Source organism: Diadema antillarum, unplaced genomic scaffold (assembly GCF_040938485.1).
Source record: "Diadema antillarum isolate AM-2024a unplaced genomic scaffold, OU_Dant_1.0 scf00000207, whole genome shotgun sequence".
Lineage (NCBI taxonomy): Eukaryota > Metazoa > Echinodermata > Echinoidea > Diadematoida > Diadematidae > Diadema > Diadema antillarum.
The window spans coordinates 557,585-581,551 of NW_027271096.1; the positions used below are offsets into that span (position 1 = coordinate 557,585).

Consider the following 23,967-nt stretch of genomic DNA (forward strand, 5'->3'; position numbering starts at 1 on the left):
CACTACTTTCTCGATTTCTAATACAGTGATGAAATACTTCATCAAAATCAAAAAATCCTTGCCGGTTCCTGGTTCGAAAAGCATGTGACAATGTCCGAGTTGATTATTATTGCGGCTACATCTCCACATGCAATTTGTCTTCTTCGATTTCTCTTTCTAAATCAAAACGACGTACATCTGAAGAAAATATATAGAACGCACAGAAACTGTTATTTCTCATTGACATAACAATCATAAGACACTCGTTCTATAGGACCAAAATATCTCTGTAAACATTATATGCCTAACTATTATCTTAAAGACCAGATTGTAATCATTATGAAGAAATATGTCTTTTGTTCGCCAGTGAGAGAAAATAACAGGGAACTTTTTTTTTTTTCAAAAGTAAGCATACATTGTGAAATACAGCATATGGAGTAGTTAAATTCAAACTCATATATAGTCTCCTGCTGATTATCCAAACGCAATTTTGTGGATAATTGGCACTTTGCTGCTGAATAATGTTAACTCCATTTGAGGCAAAAATCGTCGACCCACAGAAAAAAAGAGAAAAAAAAGTGCTAAGCACGAGCCGGTGAATTCACCTTGGTAGCTGGTGAACCCCCGCTGCTCCCAGGCGAACAGGTCATTTTGGGTTCTCACACCATTTTGCCTATACGCAAGAAGAGTGCGCCTGAGAACTATACAAACGCAACAAAAGATGGTACATTGTCGCATTCACAATATAAAAACATGGGTTTATATTTTTGTTGGTTTGTTGCAATAGTGTTTGCATAGGTGTACATGACCTGTGTTTAATGCGCGCTCTCTTTCTTTCCGTCATTGAGTTGATTCAAATGTAAACGGGCCCGTCTATTGGGACACAGAGGAATTGATGACGTATACCCATCACATGGTAATTACAGTATAGTGTTATTGCGATAATTGCTGTTTTCTAAATGCGACAGTCATATTCCCGCCCCGAATTCCGCACAAGTAAAGGAAAACTGCTGAATGAATTTGATGACTCAGAGCAAACAATGCATAATTAACTAAAAAGGTCAGATATTGGCACCGATTCATAAGGGTGATGCTTGATTGATTTGCGTTGCTGTGATCAACAGTGGAAAGATCATGTGCTTATCTTGAAGACGAGATATAACGTCGAACTTAGAAAAGGTGATTTTGAAATACTGTCGGGAAGTGCTCAAATTGCGCTTAAATTGTTGCGATAACAGTAATTTAACTTAGCTCCCAATCTTCACCACGGATGTGGCATTGATTAGGTCGAAATTTGATTTGGATTAGACTTTTCTACCACCTTGAACAACTATGCAGGACTGCAACGAACAGGATGTTATAAAATTAAAACGTATAGCTGAAAAAGTATCGACAATCTATGTAGAGTGAACATCATTCACCCTTCAGTATGACACTGCGAAAGGCACTCTCCAGACATTGAGTCGAGTGCGGCTGCTTTAGTTTTTGAGTTCCAGTCCTGTTTTCAACAGATCCCTCCCTTTCCAGCAACTTTTGTTTCGGTATATCTATAGTCATTAAAGTCATAGGATATACTTCCATTCACAATATTTCATTCATTACAATGTTGAACTTAATTTGTATAACCATGTACATGTAAATGGCATAAATCATAGCAAATGCATATTTGTCGGAAGGGAAATAAATAAAATGAAATTAAAAATATCGTGACATGTACACTTTCGCCCTTTTTAAATCTCGTATTGTGGCGTGATAGTAGAAGATGATCGAACTTGTTGAACTCTGTATGACTTGCGTTGAGTATCGGTGCGTATACATCCTTTCGGAATACACCAGGAAAAAGGCCTTTGATTCTTCAAGTATGGGCAGTGGAACACATAACAGGTTTTGCACAGACAACGTTTAAAACAATTTAACGCATCGACAAGCTGCAGCTGCGCGAGACCCCAGAAAACCATCTAAACAACAAAGCTTGACTTATTGATTAAATGGCATTGGTTATATACTTACGCCGATATATAGGTTAATGGGACTGTTGTAGGTGACCCTATCCCCCCCCCCCCCACACACACACATTACCAAAACGTGTGGTTGATTTATCATGTGAGGTGAAGATGAACATGATCGACTATGTGGAATGGTCGCCATATCGTTTGACATCGACTGTCAATAGGATGTCGATAAGATGCGTTATACTCATGACCTTAGGATAGTATACATGCTGAGGGTGTGAAATTACTTAGTTGACGAAATAAAGGCAATCCATGTTTCTTGTCTGCCATCAAAATGAAGGGTTCTGAAATGCACCAACACAAGGGCTTACGTAGGACCGAGGACCCACAGGAGTTAACCTTATCCTCCCCTCTCATGGATGAGTTATAATGATAACACTTCCTACAAACATTACTTACTACAATTTATCCAAATTCTGTTTAAGTGGGTCGAGGCTGACCACGTATATTTTTTTTAGTCTATCATAATTAGTCGGAATGTGGTTAAAGAGTACAATTATACTAGATGAGGGCCAAGATGATGACTTGCTATCTGTTCACACATGATAGACAAAGTATTTCACTTATTCGCTTTGAAACAGAAAAACCAACACCCCATATCTGTCGACCATGACCTGTGATCATTATTAACAAAACTGATAAACTGTTGCTATCTACGTCTGAAGTGAAAATATTGATAATAACGACAATCATTAACAGAAACAATGATAAAGACGATAATCAACAAAAAAACAACAACAACAACAAGGAGTAACAGAATAGCATAACAACAATAACGCACTGCTGTACACAGAGAAGGGGATTTTTTTCTCTCTTTCACTCAGACATAATAGCAAACTTTAGATCTTGGACTCAAACTCTATACGACGACGCTAAAAGGCCAAAAATAGCGTTCTGCACCCGCATGCACAAGACAACTGTTTCCATTGTGCAACCCGTCTTAGCCTTCGCGTCGCAGATCTCCTTGCTACTGATGACGAAGAAGACTTTAGTGATATGATATCAGAAGAAATTTGGTAATATTCTGCAAACCTTGTGAATGATACTCTACCATTAATTATGATAAACTACGATGGCAATTACATCCATTGCACTACAACGGTGTAATAACGGCATCGACAAAGCCTTTTGTCAAGCCGATTCATGACTGAATTATTGTAGCAGAAGTGCCATCGACAAAAAGTGAGTAACATGTTTTACGCGAAGGTTACTTTGCACTTGTGCCCATGTATTAAACGCATTACATCGGAGTAACAAATGCACATGCATGAGATAAGCATGTAAAACTGAAAGTCGTGGTGTAAATAATAGCGCCAGGTGGTCACGCAAGCTGGAGTGTAGTCTGCTAATTGACCGACTGACACGGGGGAAATGTCGTACCGTGATCTCGTGATCGACAGGATCGATATCACATGGTATATCGTATCGATCTAAGCGCGGGAAGTAATCAGGAGCCACCAGTTAGTAGAAGTAGAAGGGTGTTAGTCCGCGGGGCTTACTCTGGCACGGAACATTGGGGAGTGACAGAATAGCATGCACGGACATCGATACTGGTGTAAAGGGGTTGCTATAGGAATGTGGAGGGCGGATTTATTTCAATTTCGTCTCTCTTGACGTCATTATACATCGAAGCTGTAAAAGACGAGGGTTAGAGCACCTTTAAAAACTACAATTCCATCTCGGACGTATATCGTGGCGCCGTGAATTAATCTCGCGCCGTTCCTCCTCTGAGAACGCTCTGATCAGAGCCAAGTTCTCCGATCACTTAACTTTCGGCGCGATATATTTCATCATTTCCCGCTGGCACCCGATAAGCCCTCACATCGACAAAATTAATCAAAGTATGTAGTGAGATCCATTTCATGTATCCGGGCACGATTCCGGGCACACATTTCTTTAAAAAAACAAAATAAATATGGATGTAAGTTGGAACGAAAAGAGGAGATCAGTTGCGCAGATTTAGGCAAACTGCCCCATGTTCCTTTCTTTTATCATCCACACATTTATTTATTTTCTTTTGAATTTGTCCCTTTCTTCTGTGAAATAAATTTTTTACCTATATATGTCTGCATAAGGGACAGAACGTCCACAGTCAAATCTATCATAGCTTAGCAAGAGAGCTGTAGATTGGCCTCTGAAGAACACTGTTAGGTAACCATTAAAAAATGTGCGTTTTGATTAAAGAATAACTGTAAAATTCATAATTGTGCAGGAGTCTGTGTCCCGCTGTTCACTAAACCATGCACCCACACAAAGAGGTACACGTTTTACGATTATCTTCTTTATTTCTACTTCGTAAAGAATTTAAATGCAACTGAATCTAAACCGTCTTGGGTTTGAAGAAAATTGTAGTCGTTTAATCACATCGTTTCCCATTCAAGGTAACTATTAATTTCAGAGTCTATATTTAAACGGCAGTCGGAAAGAGAAGTTTCTCGTATTCATATGTTCCCCTGGGCACAAGCCAAATTTTTGAGCGAATTACGATAACCAATCTTATTCCCCCCCCCCCCCCCAATTCGTTTGCCAATATGGGATGTGATTTTGCATAATTGTGTTTGCCTTATAGAAATACACCTACACAACCAGTCTCTTTGAGCAACATACCATATTATTTTATGTCAACACTGTGTTGTATTAGCGCAAGGAGGGAAATAACCTTTCTATGTGAGTATATATGGTATCTTCCTGGTCTCATTAAAGCAAACACACAGCAAGATATAACACGGCTCATTAGGCCTTAAAACTGATAAATAGAGGGGCGCATGTCCTTATCTACGCTAGAAAGAAGACGAAGACGTAATGTATAATTGTTAGCATTGCAATGGCATTGCAGAAAACACGCACTCACGGTTGTGAATGGGTAATGTGATTGTATATACAGTAGTTAAATCAGTGATTAATAACGATGCAAGTGTCAAAGTGGTGTTGATCTTCATATTTTTCAATTATCATTCATAGGAATGGGTAGGCACCTTGTACACGCATGATTCTGGATAGCGTGATCCAGCTGTTTTTAATCAGGGATATCGCCATCAGAAAATCACTTGTATACAATGAATTAGCACAGAGCAAACTGTAGTCCGACCACTTCTATAAGCCGACCATCACGAGTAAGCTGTGTTACAACAACAAATCCCTCTGCCAACGTCCATGGCAAATGCCTCAGTCCCACATATTGAAAGACAGTTAAGAGTCAAAAGGAGGCAATTACCAGTGTTCCATTCAACGTGAATGGATAATCGACCTCGTCCATGGCCGCACTCTTGTTCCCATTCGTCGAGATATAATGGGGAACAGAAATCATTGTTCAAACTTCCTGTTACGGTCTCCGCAATATCAATAGTTCTTGTCAATTTCGGCGTACAATGGACCTGCAAAGTAAATATGGCCCAATTCAAAATCATAATATGATGGTCTTTGGCTCCCTTTCTCAGTACAAGTTGAATGATTTATTTGGCACGACGTCAATCTGATGAACCCCAGCCAGAGCAAGCTGTCCCATTTGACTCGAAATGTACACCAGGTGGAAACAAGTAGATCACTGTAGGGGCTAGTGTCCTGAATGCATACAAATTTTAATTGTGTGTGTGATTTTGTGTTTTGCTTTTTTTTTTTTTTTTTTTTTTTTTGGGGGGGGGGGGGGTCATTCCGTAAACGAGAGTGTGCGCTAAACCTTCATGCAACAAGTATTCCAAAACAAGACACAACACAATAGAGCAAGCAAAAAACAGACAGGTGTAGGACCCCTCTCGATGGTTTATGAAGAAACCAACCGAGGCAAAAAAATGTGTCAAATGTCTTGATTTGAGGGAATTGATTATAATTTTGTTAAGTTTTTTTTTTTCAGCAGGGAGGAATGTATGTTTCTTCGTTGGTTGTCATTTAATCTTTATTATGCTTACAACTGTAAGCATAAATGCATAGAAAAAAAGGAAACAAAAAACAAGGAAGTACGAAACTCTTTCCAACCAGGGAGGTGTTCCAACATCCCTGCTTCATCCTCACAGAAGACATGCCATGCACAGTTTCTACACTGACGACTACTCGCACTCAATCACAATGCGAGTTTGCATTTCCACTTCTCGCCTGCAGCATGACTTTTGAAGACCAATTTCCCCTTTATCAAGTTTGTTGAGACAACAGAACGGGCGAGATTCGATTTCTCCAGCAGCCTGCAGATCAGAACTTTCATTCTTTTAAAGCAGCAGTTCAAAGTAGTCATGAGAAAGTGTAACATTATAACGGTCATAAAATAAATCCTCTAAACCGTCCCCTGAGTAAAGTTCATTCTCCTTTCTTTCTGTCTCCCTCCCTCTTCCCACTTTCTATCTCCTTTCTATCCCTCCGTGTCTCTCCTGTTTTTTCTTCTCTCTGTCTGTCTATAATTTGGTGTCTTTCCGTCTGTCTGTCTTGTCCGTGCCTGCCTGTTTGTTCGTATATTCTGTCTCTCATTGTGTGTGTGCATGTTTGCTTGTTTGTCTGCTGCTTGTCTTTCTCAATGGCTTTTCAAAATATGGACGAGTCTTTTAATCAGAAGAGCGGTTAAAAACAGTCAAGCAGAAAGTGGTATATTTACATGTAAACGCTGCATGAATGGCTTTTGTTAACTTGGTTGAAAAGAATAGACATCACCTGACACCTGTATATTTTGATATGCCCCTAGTTCATACATGAATAATAAAAACACAATGATGAAAACCTACCCAGTCTTTCAATTAGCTTCGTTAAAAGTTACAAGTCAATTTCAAGAGAAGTTCTGCAATGCAATGACCTTTATCTGCACGTGATCTGGTAACTGTGAACCGGCTTATTATGACGGGCGACCACCGAAACCTACTTAAGTGACATCAAAAGCGCTAACAAGATTACAATTGACATAAACGAGCCCGGCAGGAGGAGCGTGGGGAGCTTGAGGGTGGGATGGGGAGTTTGAGGGTGGGGTGGGGAGAGATACACGTGTGTTGCGTTGTCTGAATGACCTGTGACGCTGATTGCTCCGATGTCACGCCAAGCTAACTTGATTGATATTACAGCTTCATTACCACGTCTGCTTTTCAACCTTGCACATGAGCAGTTATACCATGAGGAGAGAATTACACTTTGAATATGCATGTCCAATAAGGGGGGAGGGTCGCATGGGTGTGAATATGTGCGTGCGTAGTTGTGTCGAAATGAAAATACATTAATAACAGCATGTAGAAAAGAAAACTAAAATAACATGAATGTAAAAAAAGAGCAAGAGTCTGTAATCACTATGTTCCTTGTGGGCTAGGGAAGGCGACAACTTTCTCCATCCGCCACAGTGAGTCATCAGGTTCTCTTTGAAATATCTAATACTAAATTAACGTTGCTCAAATGCATAGTCAAATCGCCGTTATACATTTTTGCTCACGCACTATCGTGCTTGAAATCGCTCTTATTCGTGTGTAATTTTTTTTACAAAACTTTAAATGTCAAAGCTGCAACATATGACATAGATGAAACCATATTGCAAATAATGATAATAATGATAATAATTAAACGAAAAAGTGGCAGGTAAAATGATTCATTGATTAATCCGGATACGCAAATAAACCGGTCGCTGACATGTCATCTATACTATTGCGATAGTAAGACAGGTATTTTGGCAGGTGAATGATATGACATAATATATACAATAGACAGACGACATAACCCATGCAAATAAGGTTTGTTGCTCGGTTATTGAATTTGCAGCTAATGGCTCTGAAGTATCTGCAGTAATGGTGTATCGACATCAAATCAAGCATGAATGAAATCCCCCGCGTATATACCAATCGATTCACAATACGAACTGTTGTGCCGGCGAAACGCGAGGGAGGAAACCACTATCAAGCCACAAAATGGAAATGGAGCAGTCCTTTGATGTATAAATTTTGCAAAGGCGATTATCTCTGCCCCATGAGTGCGATAAACCCACAGTTTTGTCGAGGGAATGGTTATTTAAGATGTTTTACAAGGAATGAAAAAGAAAGTCCACTCTACAAAGTACGTTTCTGTGTTCCTTCGTATAATCATATTCCATGAGCCAAGCTCTCAAGGGGTTAGATGAATTATTTATAGTAGATGGTGGGCAGCGTGCGGGCTGAGATTGCGCAAATATAAAAGTAGGTAGGCCTGCTGTGTCTTCGAATTACAATTTTCTAGAAGAATTTTATCATTCCTATATATAGTAATCTACAAAAACTTTATGAGATATGAAACAAAATATTATTTTGCAAGTCCCAGGAAATTTCACCAGCTTTATGCCTTCTAAATTATATATTTGGCATCAGAATCGTATCAGAGATATTTAAAGCTCAAATCATCCATATTAGCTGGCAGCCGAAACAATGGAAATATGGGCCTATTGAATTTTCTTTAATTTCTCCTGGTAGTCTAAGGCGTCTTTGAGCCATTTATGATAATAAACAAAAAATTCAGAGTATACGAATTAAATGCACAGCCAGAGCCCAGATGACCAATAATAAATGATCGCATTGTTCAAGCGAGTTACAATTGGAAGCCGCAGTGGTGCCTACTTTCTTTCTTTAACTGTAAACATGCTGAGTTAGGGAAAGTACTTCGGATTTTTCACGATGTGGCACAGATGTGAATCTGATAGATATGTGCAACATTCAGAACAAAAATGGATCCCCGATTCGTAACTGATATACCTACAAATATTTTCCGGATGTATTATTATTCTTTCTCGGTATATATGCTCAGAAATTACACCGCTTCTGTCCCGTCCTCAGAGTCGAAGATTTCGAGAGTGCTAAATATGTTAAATTATGACCACGAGGCAAAGATTGTGAATATGTTTACACAGTGAGTCAGGTAGGTCTTTTCTGTTGGAAATACGGGCTGGAGTAGCCTCCCAGTCATGGAGGGTAAAAAGCCCCTTCCCTTCTCCATAAGTCAATATTTCTCCCACTTCTCCGACGCACGGAATGCCAAAAGACCATGATTTTGGAATTTCCAGCAACAAGAGTAACATGTATTAATGACTATAGAAGCGTTGAATGAAAAAAAAAAACCCCACACACACACACCATATATCCTCTGTTAAAAACAAAACAAAACACGATTGAAATATTTTTATGTGAAAATTCAACATTAATTTCACAAATATTTCTCTTTATATAACGAGTGCAGTATCATTCAAAAGATTTTATTTTTCTTTTTATTTGATGACGACCTTACAAAAAAAAACAACAAACAAAACAAAACAAAAACCGGAAATGACATTTATCTATTTTTGCATTCAGACTCTCATATATACATCACATGATTTCCACTGAGATACCTAATCAGAAATGAAAATCCCGTGCCCTTCATTATAATTTGCTGTCCAGCACGCACTAGCCCTGTCCCGTCACAAATTGGTTACATCGGGGGATGTAAAGGTCAAGTTGACAGGAGCAGGAGCCGTGACGTCACAATAGCCTTGCACCTCGGTTCGTCGGCAAAGGGTGCAAACATTTTCGTCCCATGTCACGTGAGTGCATACTTGGGGTACAGTAGAGAATAAAACGACGGTCTTCATCAAAACATACTTTGTATCTTGAGCCTCTTAATGACGAGCTGTGAAGCCTGGAACCACCTGAGCGGAAATTGTCACAAAACCGAAGGTTATCCGCTTTCCCTAATCACGTGATACGAGGTGATCATTAATGCACGCCCCACAATTGATACATGGACACCTCGAATAGGGCTTCTGACAATCAAGGCCGTGAGATGGATGGCAATCCATTAAAATCCCCGATTATCCTTCGTTAACGAAGCAGCCTTTCTTCGCCCAGGACAGGACGCATGTCGAACTCATTTTTCTTCTTGTTATTCACATTTTGCGTGTACAGATTCGTCGTTTGACAGAGAGAGAGGGAGGGAGAGAGAGAAAACTAAACAAACCCAGAGACACAGAGTATACGTTTACACACATGTATTCATAAATGTAATGTATATCATACATTATGTGTATTATCTGTGTGTGAGTGTGTGTGTGTGTGTGTGTATGTGTGTGTGTGGAGGGGAGGGGGAGAAACACTCATAGAGAGGTTTCTCTTTGAGGCCCTGTTTACTTTTGGGAACAATGATTTAAAAAATTTTCAAGGTATGACATTTAATGCATATATGTGTAGGTCTGTTGTACCACAAAACATCCCATCATATAAAATTTTCGCGATAAAGCCTAAAATATAAGGAGATATCTGTATTTTTCTCAATAAACCGTAACTGTAGACGGTTTAGTCTTGAAATTTTTTTATTATAACTATTGTTCACATTTCGTATATTTAGCAATACTTAACATCAATTTTACCGATTCAAATTTTTACAGTGGTTGTTTCTATCCCTAACTCACATTTTTGAACTATTTTAAAGCACTAATGCTGGGTTTTTGTTTCATCTGCAAATTACGCCTTTAATGTTTATGTTTAAAAAACCTTTAAAAAAGTATTTTCTTGTCAAATACTGAACATTATTGTTTTTGTCTGCACATTTTGATATGATTTTTACATTACTTTGCATTTGTTGTTGTTACTGATGTTTGAAGTTCTATGACATTCAGTTTGCCCTATAAGCACTCATACCTGAGAGAACTTATTTCATACAAGGCCTCAAGCTTTTTATCTAGTTCTCTTTTTCATTTTCATGTACTGTTTGGTATGGCAAATTGGTACATTCTGATTTCATTTGCTTGACTTATGTGCTTGATTTCATTTTGATTGAACATTTTCATTTGTAACCACTGATCTTTTATTGGAATGAATGAACGAAACGTAAATAATAGTTCTGCAATAAACTGTTGACATTTTGATATTGTGATATCGCCAAAATTTTGTTGTATTGCGAGTGTATTGCATGAGATTATGATCACTACTCTAGTAACAAAAACCTCTACCCTACAATACGTATACCCAACAAGCCCCTCTCCCTCCCCGCCACTTCTCGAGTATGGATTTATTCCGTAAAACACTCCTATCACTCTTAACGCCAGTAGTAAAACAACAACAGCAACGACGACGACGACGACAACAACAACAACAACAACGAAAAATCCTCTTTACCACGACCTTCCCCATATCATTTGAGGCGAGCATTTCCCTTGCTGCAGTGTCGTCCCAAGGTCACAAGCACTACGCATCCATCCGCTCATCCGATCCCTATGGCTCTACCCCATCATCCATCCATCGCATCTAGAACATCCGATTGGTATTATCTATCACGCATCGGGGGCGACATTGCATCAAAAGATCGTGAGAATGGTAAACTCGGTTTTGTTCTTCACTTATATTATTTATGCGATGTTCCGTGCTTCTTTGAAACCTCGCACTTGCCACTACACTTCTTTGGGTGATCATGATATAGGAAATGATACTACGGACTAGTAGTAGGCCTATGTATTACTTTTTTTGGGTCTTGTATAAAAAAAAAAAAAGGGGGGGGGGAGTGGAGGATGGGCGATGCCTGGTTATACTTTCCATATCTACGTGAGGTTAAACAATACGGTTCACTTAATACTTGTGTCAATTATCCTTTTCTTTCTTCTCGCCTAGGGAAACACTTTTCTGTGACTTTAACTAGAGGGAAACAGAAAGATTAAACTAAATTTCAATCAAATACACATCAAATTGTGTAAACCATCAAAATGAGTAAGATATTCATCAATATATTGACTGCTGATCATTTCGAGGATAAACCCCCAGTAAGCTACGCCCAGTTTTCCTCTTTACAAGTGAAGCTGTATGCAACGTATACCACACGAAAACATGCACTGTTTTCCACATTGACACACACACACACACACACACACACACACACACACACACACACACACACACACACACATACACAAACCAACAGCACACACAAACGGCTTCTCATGGACACATCACTTTCAATAAAACATACTTCCTAACTAAACGCGTTGCAATTAGGCTGATTATACAGACACGGTTTCATGGTGGTATATACGGAGAAGGTCACCTTATAATGATACATCGTATACGCATATCCAGACATCCATTACTGAACAGACCATAACAACTAATGAACATATTTCAATATCCTGCCCTTCGGAAGAGCTAAATTGATATTCTCCAATATTTATGTATACCTAAAATATCTTTTTTTCCTCCCCCCCCCCCCCTCCCTCCCTTATGGAAATTGAACTGTGTAGACACCCTCCATCAATCAATTATCATAGGTTCTTATCATGTAACTGGTATACTGGCAAAGCATAATCATTGTAAAGATAATAAAAATGGTATCATTTTCAGATCTCCTTATCAAATGTTACTTTTCCCCGCTTTATCCATTATCCATATCCAAAGAGAAGCAGAAATGATTAATGAAACAAAATGAAAAAAAAAAATTCTAAAATATTCAGATATGAAAGACACACACACAAAAACACATATCCAATCGCAAACTTCCATAAATGCATTCTTACACCAATACATACACACACACAGTACACACATACACACACACATACAAACATACATTCATTTCTACATACAAACATTCTTATAGAGATAGGATTGTTACATCACGTATACAAGAAGTATTTTCTGTGTCCTTCTGTTGGCCTGAGGGTGTCTATGTAAAAGAATGCAATAGTGCTGCAGCGTATTTGAAATCATACAGTGGATTCGTTGCAATTGAATAAAAGGATGAAAAGAAGTGACATAAACAACATCATGTTATTATATGAAGAACATGCGGCACCAGATGCTCTCCGAAGAGGTTTTGTTTGGGAGGTTTATCCTTGGATCCGCCACCGCGGCCTTTTTTTTAAATCCAGCAATGGCTGAGCACCTGCGACTAAACACGCTGCGTAGTTCAATGCCAGGCATTCGTCCCTCCCCATCCTAGCCCCCTCCCCTCTCTCCCTCCTCCGCCTCCTCTCAAACAGATTGAGACAAAGAAACAATGCAACACGGGTCAAGTTGGGGACGCCGCTCGGCTCCATCATGGCACAGCTATATAAGTGTAAACTGTTGCATTCAGCATTATCGCGGGCATACACTTTATTCGGACAAGCTTTTCCCCTTTCTTCAAGAGAAGCATTTTCATCACACGAGCCCATCTCTCTATCACGAGTTCTCTCTGTCTAAACTTTATAGAAACATCATGCCTCGGTTTCTTTTATAAATTCATACCAGCAGACCCATTTTAAAGAAATATTACTTGGTTTGTCAAATTCGCCACATGCAGCGTAACATGTGTGAGTCGTAGAAATCGTGTCTCTGTTCTAGGAAAATGGTACGGATCACTCCTTTGAGAGATGCTGTATGATATTAAGTTAACAGCCAACTCCTTGTGAGTTCAGTGACTTCACATTAGCTTACACTATACAGTTGGAACAAGATACCCAGGAGGGAAAAAACAAGCTGTATTAACTATTGATTCACATTTCAACTTTTTCTATTCTTTAATCTTGTCGGTAACTTGAGCATGTTTTCCTTTGTATCACCATGATTTTATGTTTTGCCTTCATGCTGGCTGTAGGCCACTCTGTGCAGAAATCTGTGATGAAAATTGATAAAAATTAAGCTCTGGATGAACACATCGCTAAATAGATGAAAAAATGAATTAATTGATTATTCATCGATAGATCGATCAATCAATGAAAAAAATCAACGAAATAACTACAAATGGGTAGGCAGCACATTCGAAATACACATCATATGCACATCTTTTTTTTTTCACGGGTCACGATTGATTCACAAAACAATTCAAGTGAAAAGTTGCATAAGCCTTCTTCGTAGCCATTAATTATAAGAGAGGAGTTCATCTATGACATTTTCTAAATCACGACCGTAAAAATATCATGCTTCTCGATCTTTGTCCATCTATCTACATGTATATACTTGTATATCTAACCAGGGAGGTGGAAGTCTCTTTCCACCTCCCTGATCTATCTATCTATCTATTATACATTTGCCCATCTATCTATCTATCCATCTATCTATCTATCTATCCATCTATCTATCAATCTATCTATCTATCTATCTATCTATCTATCTATCTATCTATCTATCTATCTACATCTATCTATCTATCCATCCATCGATCTATTGTAGCAATAAACCATCCATTTATCTATCTCTGAAAACGTGTGTGTTAACTGTATTGTAATAAATGCTCGTTGTGCATGCTGTTGATTCTTCACATTCTTTTTCGTCTTATCAGCTTTGAAGATTGCATCCACCAATGTGCCCCACACGCACGATTAAGAAAGGAAAACGACAACGAACTCCATCAGAGGTGCCGATTTCACCTTAAACTGCAGAGCATAGACGAAAATGTCTTCTTATTACATCTGAGCGTTTGCAGCCAAAGAAAAAGTGATGAAGAGAAATGGAGGAGGGGGTGGGGGGGGGGGGGGGGAGGAGGAGAGTGAGTCACCCCCATCCAAGCTGATGTCAATTTTACGGTGACATTAGAAAGGGGCACAGAAAACGTTTTCTTGCTCGACGGATCGATGACTTTCATCCATCTGGGCGCGAGTGTCGGGTAAAGTCACGAAGTGGCAAGTCGTAAAAAGGAAGAGGAAATCGTCTGCGTCATCGACGGGCACGCGCCATTCTTTTTTTCTTTCTTTTCCTTTGTCTTCTTCTTTTTGTCTTTGATTAAGTCTGGGTCACGTGACCGAACAGCAATAGTGGAAGGTTCATCGTCTCCAAAATGCTGTCTTGTGGAGAATGTATACGCGCCTCTTGGAGGAAAAAGTAACTACAGTCCGCTTTCAAGGATACTTAGAGCGATGCCTTATAGTCGATGGTGCCGACACCCTGATGATGAGGTGGTGAAGAGAGTGGCAAGGGGTGAACAAGAAAGAATAACCCCACCCCCACAAAAAAAAGAAAAAGAAAAATCAATATCAAACAGTTCAATTGCATCATCTTATCGTACAATTGCAAATTGAAAACTCTTGGACGAAATCTTCGGGGAGGCAACTATTCTTATACGATCCACATGTAGGGCACCAGACGCACGTGAATGAACTCGCAAGCCCGTTTTCACCGCCCTAAACAATATCAGAAATAAGATCTAAATATAACGATGAAGGCACTCAAACGGTCGGTAATGATTACAGGGGCTCGAAAGGACTTTACCTATAGGAATAAAACTCTACCATTATTAGTCACAAATCGCAATTATGTTTCATGACTACCTTGTCTGTACAACATACCATGGCAACTGATTGACAAATTTCCCTACATCGAAGTAAAAAAATACCATGCTATCAACCACGTTTTCCTCATATACGCCATCTCGTTAAACATCCTTACAGACATTGATTAGCTAAATTGCCACTCTTCAAGCTGGGTAGTTTTACCGCAAACAGTAATTTCACTCGCTCTCAATTTTGAAGTATTTTGCGTATATGTAAGCCTATATATGTACATGATACATATGTGCATACTCGTATGCTTTGATACATAGTATGTCAATATCAGGGAGGTGGAACCTTCCACCTCCCTGCCTATATCATGCCGAAGAGACATTTCTATAATGTATTATTCTGATAATACCACTGGCAACCCGATCGTTATACAAGATCGACAGCATTTTGAAACGGTGGCACTGACAGGGTTAAGGAACCACTAATTCCACAAAGAATCAAAGAATCCGTTTGCTGTAATCCAGGAGCTGGTGGTTAAAGTTCTCATCACGTCTCTATTGGCACAGCTGCAAAGCAGTTTGCAGTTATCCATGCCCTCATCCCTCTCCTCGTATTCCCTTCACCTGCTCAAACTCCTCGCACGGGTTTGCCCAGAACGGTGGTTTGCGCGGGAAGGGTGGTGATTGAAACAAGAGCGATGAAGCCAGTAAGGATTTCTCCAAGTCGACATGAAAAGTCAGGGGAAGCGTAAGACAACAAAATACACGTACGGAAGGCTAAGTATTTCCGGAGGATACATGTGGGTACGATGTTACTCCACTTCGATAAGCAGTGGAGGCCCGGTGGTAGATGAAATTTACATTTATATTACTTTCTTATCTCATGATCCCCCGTTAATTACAAATGGTGTATGGTCTCGTATATGATAAGAAATGTGGATATCAATTCTGCGTTGCATCAAGACGGTTTAGCTGTGGAGTCATACGCAATTTGCCTATAGCTATGGACTGAATATCAAGATCGACAATAATCACATGTAATTCTATCGCATATTATGATATCATTTCAACATGGCGTGCTTTATCACATTTCAATATATCCTGTCACAATATATTACATCATATTATAGCATCAAATTATGTAAGATTGTGTTATCATCACCAAATGCCGTGCAATATTGGCGCTGTCTTCATTCCAGTGTCCCCCGTCTTATAAGCTTGGCTTTTAGCTTCTTTTTTTTTTTGTCTCTTGTCGTTATGATTACTTACTTTTTTGTTTGTTACCATGTCAAAGTGTGCATTGTTTCTTTTTTTTTATAATATCATTCGTGAATTATACTTTATATTGTATTCGAAGAAACTGTCCTTATTGGATGAATGAAAGATAAATCGACAACTTGTACAGCTTTGAATCATGTTTTCTTTTTCTTTTTTTTTTTGATGATGGAAATAAATAAACAATTGAATAGAATTGCATTGAATTAAATCAAATTAAACTAAATTAGATTAAATTAAATTGAACTGAATTGAATTGAATTGAATTGAATTAAATTAAATTAATTTAAATTAGATTGAATTGGCTTGAATTGGCTTGAATTGAATTGAATGGAATTGAATAGGTCTGCAATGCACGGATCAAACAAAAGCAAGGAGGTATCAAAAATAGGCTTACCTAAAAATCCTTGATACAGGCTTGCATTATAGCACCTCACCAAAGATAAAAATGCACCCAGCCCTACTGTCTTTACACATTGTTGTTTGCTTACCCCTCACTCTATTTTCCCATACTTCTCGTGTGATGAGCGCAACTGTGATATTCCAGTCCACGTCATATATAGAGTTTCATGTCTGACAGTTATTAGCAAACCATCCCAGCGCAAACATTTGAAAGTGATATTTCTCCCGATATTTTCAGATTGCCAAAGTTTTCGATTATACCAAACTAGGACTCCTGGGGGCATTCGGATTCGTTTAAAGATTTTTTGCTTAACCGAATCCATAACATTTGTTGATACTAATAGCATTAAATATGCATGAGTTTGCACATCATAACGACCCCTATATTGCTTTATTGTCAAGTGCAGATTTTAGAGTATAACGTCATTTCAAAAGACGTCAACCACACAAGATGCGATGAAGTTACACACACACACACACACACACACACACACACACACACACACACACACACAAACAGCCCTTCGTACCCGAAAAAGCACACACAAATTTTCTGTCAACCATCTCTTACAACAGCTTTCAAGAGATTTCGTTTTGCATGATTTGTCCCTATGTCGCACCCTGTGTCATGTTTTGATCACAATGACAATTAAATTTCACATCAGAAAAAACAACAACACAAATGTTCAAAGTTCATGTCGATGGATTCATGAGACTATTGCCATGCAATACCAGGAAACACCATCAGAAATGATACCAGGAAACACCATCAGAAATTTGAGACCAGATATGGAGATGACATTCAAGAAGAGAATGGACACTCATGAATTTGCGAGCGTGCGGAAACTTGACGTTATGCTTTCCGTCTTAGGCAATTCGGTATTGCACAACTCTTTAGGGGGAATTACTTCTTTCCAATTCTACATAATACCACAATTCACCCAGGTGTCATCAAACAAAACATCAAGATTTCTCTCATTCTAATATTCATTCTAATATAACTTTGACTATTATTACTGAGTACTATATTGCTCCACACAGGCTGTCCACCAGAATGCTCTCTCGTTCGATACTTATCATTGGGGCCTTGTACTTTCTACGCCTTGACGCCATTAACCTCAACAGAACTGACCTCGCGTCATCCTCGGCAGGACAATTCTTGTATCATACGCGGTGGTAGGTGAGGAGGATTCACTCACCGGGGAACGTGTTGCCTGAAATTACCATTGCCCTCCACACTGCAATATGGCCGCAGACTGCCAAATGGACACTGTGGTCGTGCTAAAATGGGAGCTGTAATCAATTCAAGCCTAGATCAGATTCAATTTTCTTTACATTATTGCCATCCAACTGTCCTGCCCCCCCCCCCTCCAACAACCAATACCAATCACTATGGAAATACAATTGCCATTGATGCGTTCCATGCGAGGTGGCAAATAAGCACTGTCTTGCGTAGTGAAAGGTTCAAGCGCTGAAAGGTCCAAGCGCAGAAAATGTTAGCGCGGAGCCGTCGATACAATGTTGTTGTCACGGAAGTAACTTCTGCCTCCCTGGCGCGGTGTTAACTCTTTCATTACTGTCTTCCTCCAGTACCATCAATACAGCGTACGAGCCTGTTGTCGATGGCAATGACAGGCATAAACATGTATATGAAGACTTGCTACATGCTGCAGGACGAAAGGCATCACTCCGCTTATAGGCAATGCTGCGGGCGAACCCTCGGAGCGTCTTGTAATTAGGGCGTGTCGAAAGATAGAAGCCGCGGCTTTTTCAAGACCTCCCAATTTTAACAAAATATTGGTCTGACAGACAGCATTTAGGAACCAGAATGGCTTGAGTCAAATTTCAGCTTGAGAGAACTCGTACACGTTCGGCAACCAGGGAACAAAAGGATTGTGTTGAATCTTGTTTCGTTTTCTTCTAATGTCTGCCAGTCGCCTTGCGATAAATCAAAGAAGACGTCATGATGATGATAGTAATAATAATAATAATAATAATAGTAATAATAATAATAATAATAATAATAATAATAATAATAATAATAATAATAATAATAATGTAATAATAACGATGATGATGACGACACTACTACTACTACTACTACTGCTACTACTGCTACTACTACTACTACTAATGATAATAATGATAATAATAACAATGATAACGTTTCGTTACCAGGGTAGCCCTGGAGTAAGCACTGTCCTCAAACCAGGTACCCATTTGGTAGGCCTTCTCCCGGTCAGATTTCTAGAAGTTTCCTTTTCATAATGGGATACGCACCGCTCAGGATTGGAACTGAGGACGTTTTGTTTAAGAGCCCAGAGCCTTGACCACTGAGCAACGATGATCCCACCATAAATATTCATGTAGATGATCAAAATCTGATGGGTGAGTGATGATAGTGGACGGCTGAATTCAGATGTGACCCATTTTATATCTTCTGGCAGTCATCTCCGGCAGTCGTAGCGGGAGACTAATTATAGAGATGATAGTTTCACGAGAATAGCTTGTTCGATTTCCCGCAATTGACAGGCATACAGAACGCCAATGTAAAAAAAAAATATATTTTTTTTTCTAAAATAAAGTGCGCGATTTCTTGAGCGAACCCGCAATCCCGTCATGTCATTGACTCCCTTAGTTCCACTGTATAAGAAATGAGGTAGTATTAGTAGCTTATAGGTCATAGGCCTACCGAGCAAAGAGAGGGGTGGGGGTTAGCTGAGAGCATGGGGCCCCTTGTACGTAGCTCAATGTCGAGAGTCTTCGACTCCGTGTTGGTTCAAGCATGGAGCTCCATGGTTCAAGCAAATCTCGGTAGAAAGCTAAAAATCTGTTCCCAGCAGGACGGATAATTACCATTTACTCAATTCTTCACTCGACATACCGTTACACAGGACATTTCATTGTTGCTTATTTGGATTGCAATTACTTTTAGATCACAGTATATTTCTCTGTATCGTCACTCACTGTAATAGGATACTAGTATTCTCTACTCCGTCGTCATGGATCTATAAAGCTTTGATTCTGTCATTATTTTATTAGAAAACAAGCTTGCATTATCTTTATTTGCTCAATATTATGGCACTGCGTTTACTTTTGTACTTAGTTTCTATAATGTTCCAATTTGTATTTTGATGATCTTAATACTGGTTTGCCCAGTGATATACTTTGTACCGTGTTTGGTTGTTGCCGTGACATAATTATGACAAAATGCTAAAAATTCAAATTACGGAACTACAGAGAATGCCTAAAGCAAACAGCCGTTGCTCGGTTATTCCCAATGCAAACATGTATAACTCCTTGTTGGGACGCAGTTACACACACAAGTGTTGATCATTGACCCTTGTTGGCTCGCAACTCTCGATTCACGCAGTAAAGACGGAGTGATAAAACCCTGCCATCGGCTTCCATAGGCCTATATCATTTTTCTTTCTTTCATTTTCGCGCTACGCATAGCCATGCCACACCAAACACAGGGCAGATGTGTGAATGAAAGTGTGAATATTCAATAATGCTGCTAAAATGGTCCTCCCATCGTCTGTACCATCTCTAGAACCGGTTCTTCTCTCCTTCCCTCCCTCTCCCTCTGTCTGTCTGTCTGTCTGTCTCTGACTGTCTGTCTCTCTGTCTCTCTCTGTCTCTCTATTTCCCCTCCTACCCCCCCCCCTCCCCACACACACACACATGACAGTGAAAACTCCACAGAATTGCCATGGCGGCCAACCCTCGGGCACGCATTCGCAGTTGCAAAATTAAACTATTTCAGCATAATATTTATAAACCGTAATTTCGCTCACATTCACCTACTAGGCCTATATTCCTATCTTGTCATGATATAATATCACGGAAGCCTCTGACACACAATGATGAAAATCCGGGCGCCGGTTGGCGCGTCCCCAACATTCATACAATAAATAGCCCGCGCAATTAACGATGCCCATTTATCAAGACTTGCTGGTGTCAACATTTGTATAGAAAATGACGTTCTCTCCTTGACTAGGCGACAAAGTACACTGTCGCCATATTTACTAGCTCCATATGACTACCAAGTCGATTGTACCTACAGGCACCAATTTGATGTCGTTGATGTCGTAGAGTCCGAAGGTCGTCTACTGTACACAGTAAAGGCACATGCCGAGATATACAAGGCTGTATATATTTTTTCAGATTTGTCGATACAAATTTGCGTTTTCATTACATGACAGACACCGCTAGCGCTACGTCCCTTTGGGTGTTACAATCAATATCAAATCCACGAAATAGTGGCCTAGTGGGTCGAGACAAAGTGTTTCTTGTGGCATTTGTTTGATGTAATATAAAGAAAAAGATCCGATCTAATCATAGAGTTATCACATGCGCGAGAAGCCGTACCCGCAAACCATGCAAACGCATTGTGTATAGGCCTACATGTACTTTTCAGGTGAACTCACTAAATAGGGCCTGCTTGGTATCTTTGTTACTACATGGACTTTGCACCGAACTGTCAGCATCACCCAACCACTAAACGTCTTGGGTGACCTTAATCAAACCTATCCACATGCCGTGTCATGATTTTGACAGCAAAGTGTCACTCGTAAGTATCAAAATTGGGGTACTGGCCCGCTACAAATTTACGGACAATTTTGAAGAAAACAAAAATGGATAAACAGAGCTTGATGCAACAGAAAAACACAGGTATCATGACCGTACTCTATTCGTACATTACTGTAGAATCGCATAAAAGTTTGACTTCAGTGACAGGATGTTGACCCCTAGGAAGGCTGAAGAAGGATTGGTGTAGAGGCCAAGGTTTGTCAGGGGGGTGAAAGCAGAACAGGCGACTCGTCGGTATAGAACCAGGGTAGTGGATAAGGTGAAGACCACCCCCCCCCCCCCCCCACACCGCGCCCCCGGGAGAATATCCACTCCCATTCTGGCGCCACCATGGATTCAAACTCCCTCTGATAGCTACTTCAGTGGCATCATGTGCTATGTTAAACCATTGAGTGCAGCTTTATGGTTAAAACTTTGCCCGAGATTTAAAAACCGACTTCCTGTCTAATGCTTCATCCACAGAATTTAACGATTTGCACAATGACGAACAAAGTATTCTGGCAAAATCACCTGACTAAGAAAATGATTGCCACCATGCCACTGGCAAACAACACAGCGTAAGTCATCAGCCTTCGGTATACTCTAACAAATCTGCAATTTCTTCGAATAATTTCAGCTCAATTCCGAACTCATACGGAGTAAGAACAAAATCGGGTATCAGCTGGCGAAAACACATCGTAAACATTCGAACACCCTTTCATGATAGCCACTTTCTACTTGTTTCATTACAGAGTAGAGCCGTTTCTTTAAGTGCAACAAAATTGCAACGGTGTTCAAATTTAGACTCGTCAGTTTGAGTTATTTGATCTTGTAGTGCGGGGAACAAATCAGGTTTGAAAGAGAACAAAGGGTTTATTGCCACTTGGTCTACTATCAGATGGTCTACTTCCCAATTCGTCTAACACCACTACAGCTAAACTCACCTGGTCTACTATCAGTTTCGTCTAATGTTCATTTAGTCTACTTCTCACTTGGTCTAAATGCCCAGTTTGGCTACTTATCGTTTCGTCTAATGACCAGATGGTCTAATTGCAGTTCTGTCTCCTTGGACTTTTTCCCATTTTGTCTAATTAACTGTGGGTGTTAGACGAAGTGGGCATAGCCCATCTGGAAGTAGACCAATTGGCAATGAGGCTAAGTGGCAATTGGACTAAATGGTCATTAGACGAACTGGTTGTAGACAAAACAGGATTAGACCATGTGAGTTGAGACTAAAGGCTATTAGGCGAAGTGGGAGTAGACCAAGTGATAGATCACCGTACAAAGTACAATGCTGTATATCTATCGATTCTTGATATCCTGAAATATGCACAGCCTGCTAAGAGCAAACATGTGGTAAATGATATTCAGTGGCTTCTATAATGATAAGGTTTGTTTGTCAAGTCCATAATGAATCAACACAATTAGTCTTTGGAATGTTTCTCTCTTCAGTGAGCGAACGAGCCTTACAGCATGTTCTTTTCTGGTATATTCTTCACGATAGGAAACACCAAACTCTGGTGAATAATTAAGTAACATTATACGATATTCATTACTTGATGATAAGAAGCATTATGCTACATGTATATCATATCACATCACTAATTCATATCATATTATAATTGTCCCGTAGCATATTGTTAACATATTCTCTCAAATAGAAACCATCCGAATCTGTTTAGAATAATTGAACATCAGTCTCTACATAATAAGTCATCAGTATGATTGGATTTATCTAATCATTCCCTAATATTACATAAAAAGATGGCCATAATTCCATTAAAAAACAGTGTTAAATGCAACAAATCTGTGTGTGTGTGTGTGTGTGTGTGTGTGTGTCATTCATATTCCTTTAGCTGGTTACACACGTCAATGAAGTCAGATGTAATGAAAATCAGAGAATTTAAAAGGATTAAAAGGACAGGATAAAAGTGGAAAAAAGGATCAATAAGAGCAAACTAGAATTTATTGACATTACTCTCAATTCCTACTCGTAGCAAATCATAGTTATGACTACAAGTGCTTCGAAAGAAAACGGGAAAGGCGAATAAAATAGGAATGATAGCTTGGAATAAATCATTAGTTATTCCAAGCCGACATTTCTGTTTAGGCACAATTGACAGGGTATCACTATGTCACGTGGCTTCACAAGACAAATCTAGATTAAACGATTCATACAGCGTGACTTCCCGCAGAGCTCCTTTGGGTATACCGCCGGTTTTGTACTCACATGAATACATTGGCATTTTCCCGAGTACACGTTAGTTCTACGTATCAAGTATCACAGAGTTTCGTGCGAGGTTGAAACTATAACACACTTCTCTTCTCGAAGATTTCACGGTGATGACAAACTATCCCGCAGCCTCCTAGATAAGAGATGGGCACATGTATGAATCTCATCAAATTGAACTGATGCTGATCAATGAATGTGATAAAGGTACAAAGTAGAATACAAAACGTATAATGCAGTATAGGAATACATGTATGTATCAAAATCTCATCATAATTAATCACTCTTTCATAGACCGAGCCCTCTATCCAAGCATTCATTCAAAAACAACATGAATACGTCATTCATTTTTCAATGGCA

General features: G+C 39.5%; 1 protein-coding gene across 1 annotated transcript in view; it reads right to left on the reverse strand.

Annotated features, from left to right (window-relative positions):
* LOC139724116 (uncharacterized) overlaps positions 1-23,967 on the reverse strand; it is a 52,858-nt gene that overhangs the window by 27,249 nt on the left and 1,642 nt on the right. The gene's annotated exons all lie outside the window — the stretch shown is intronic.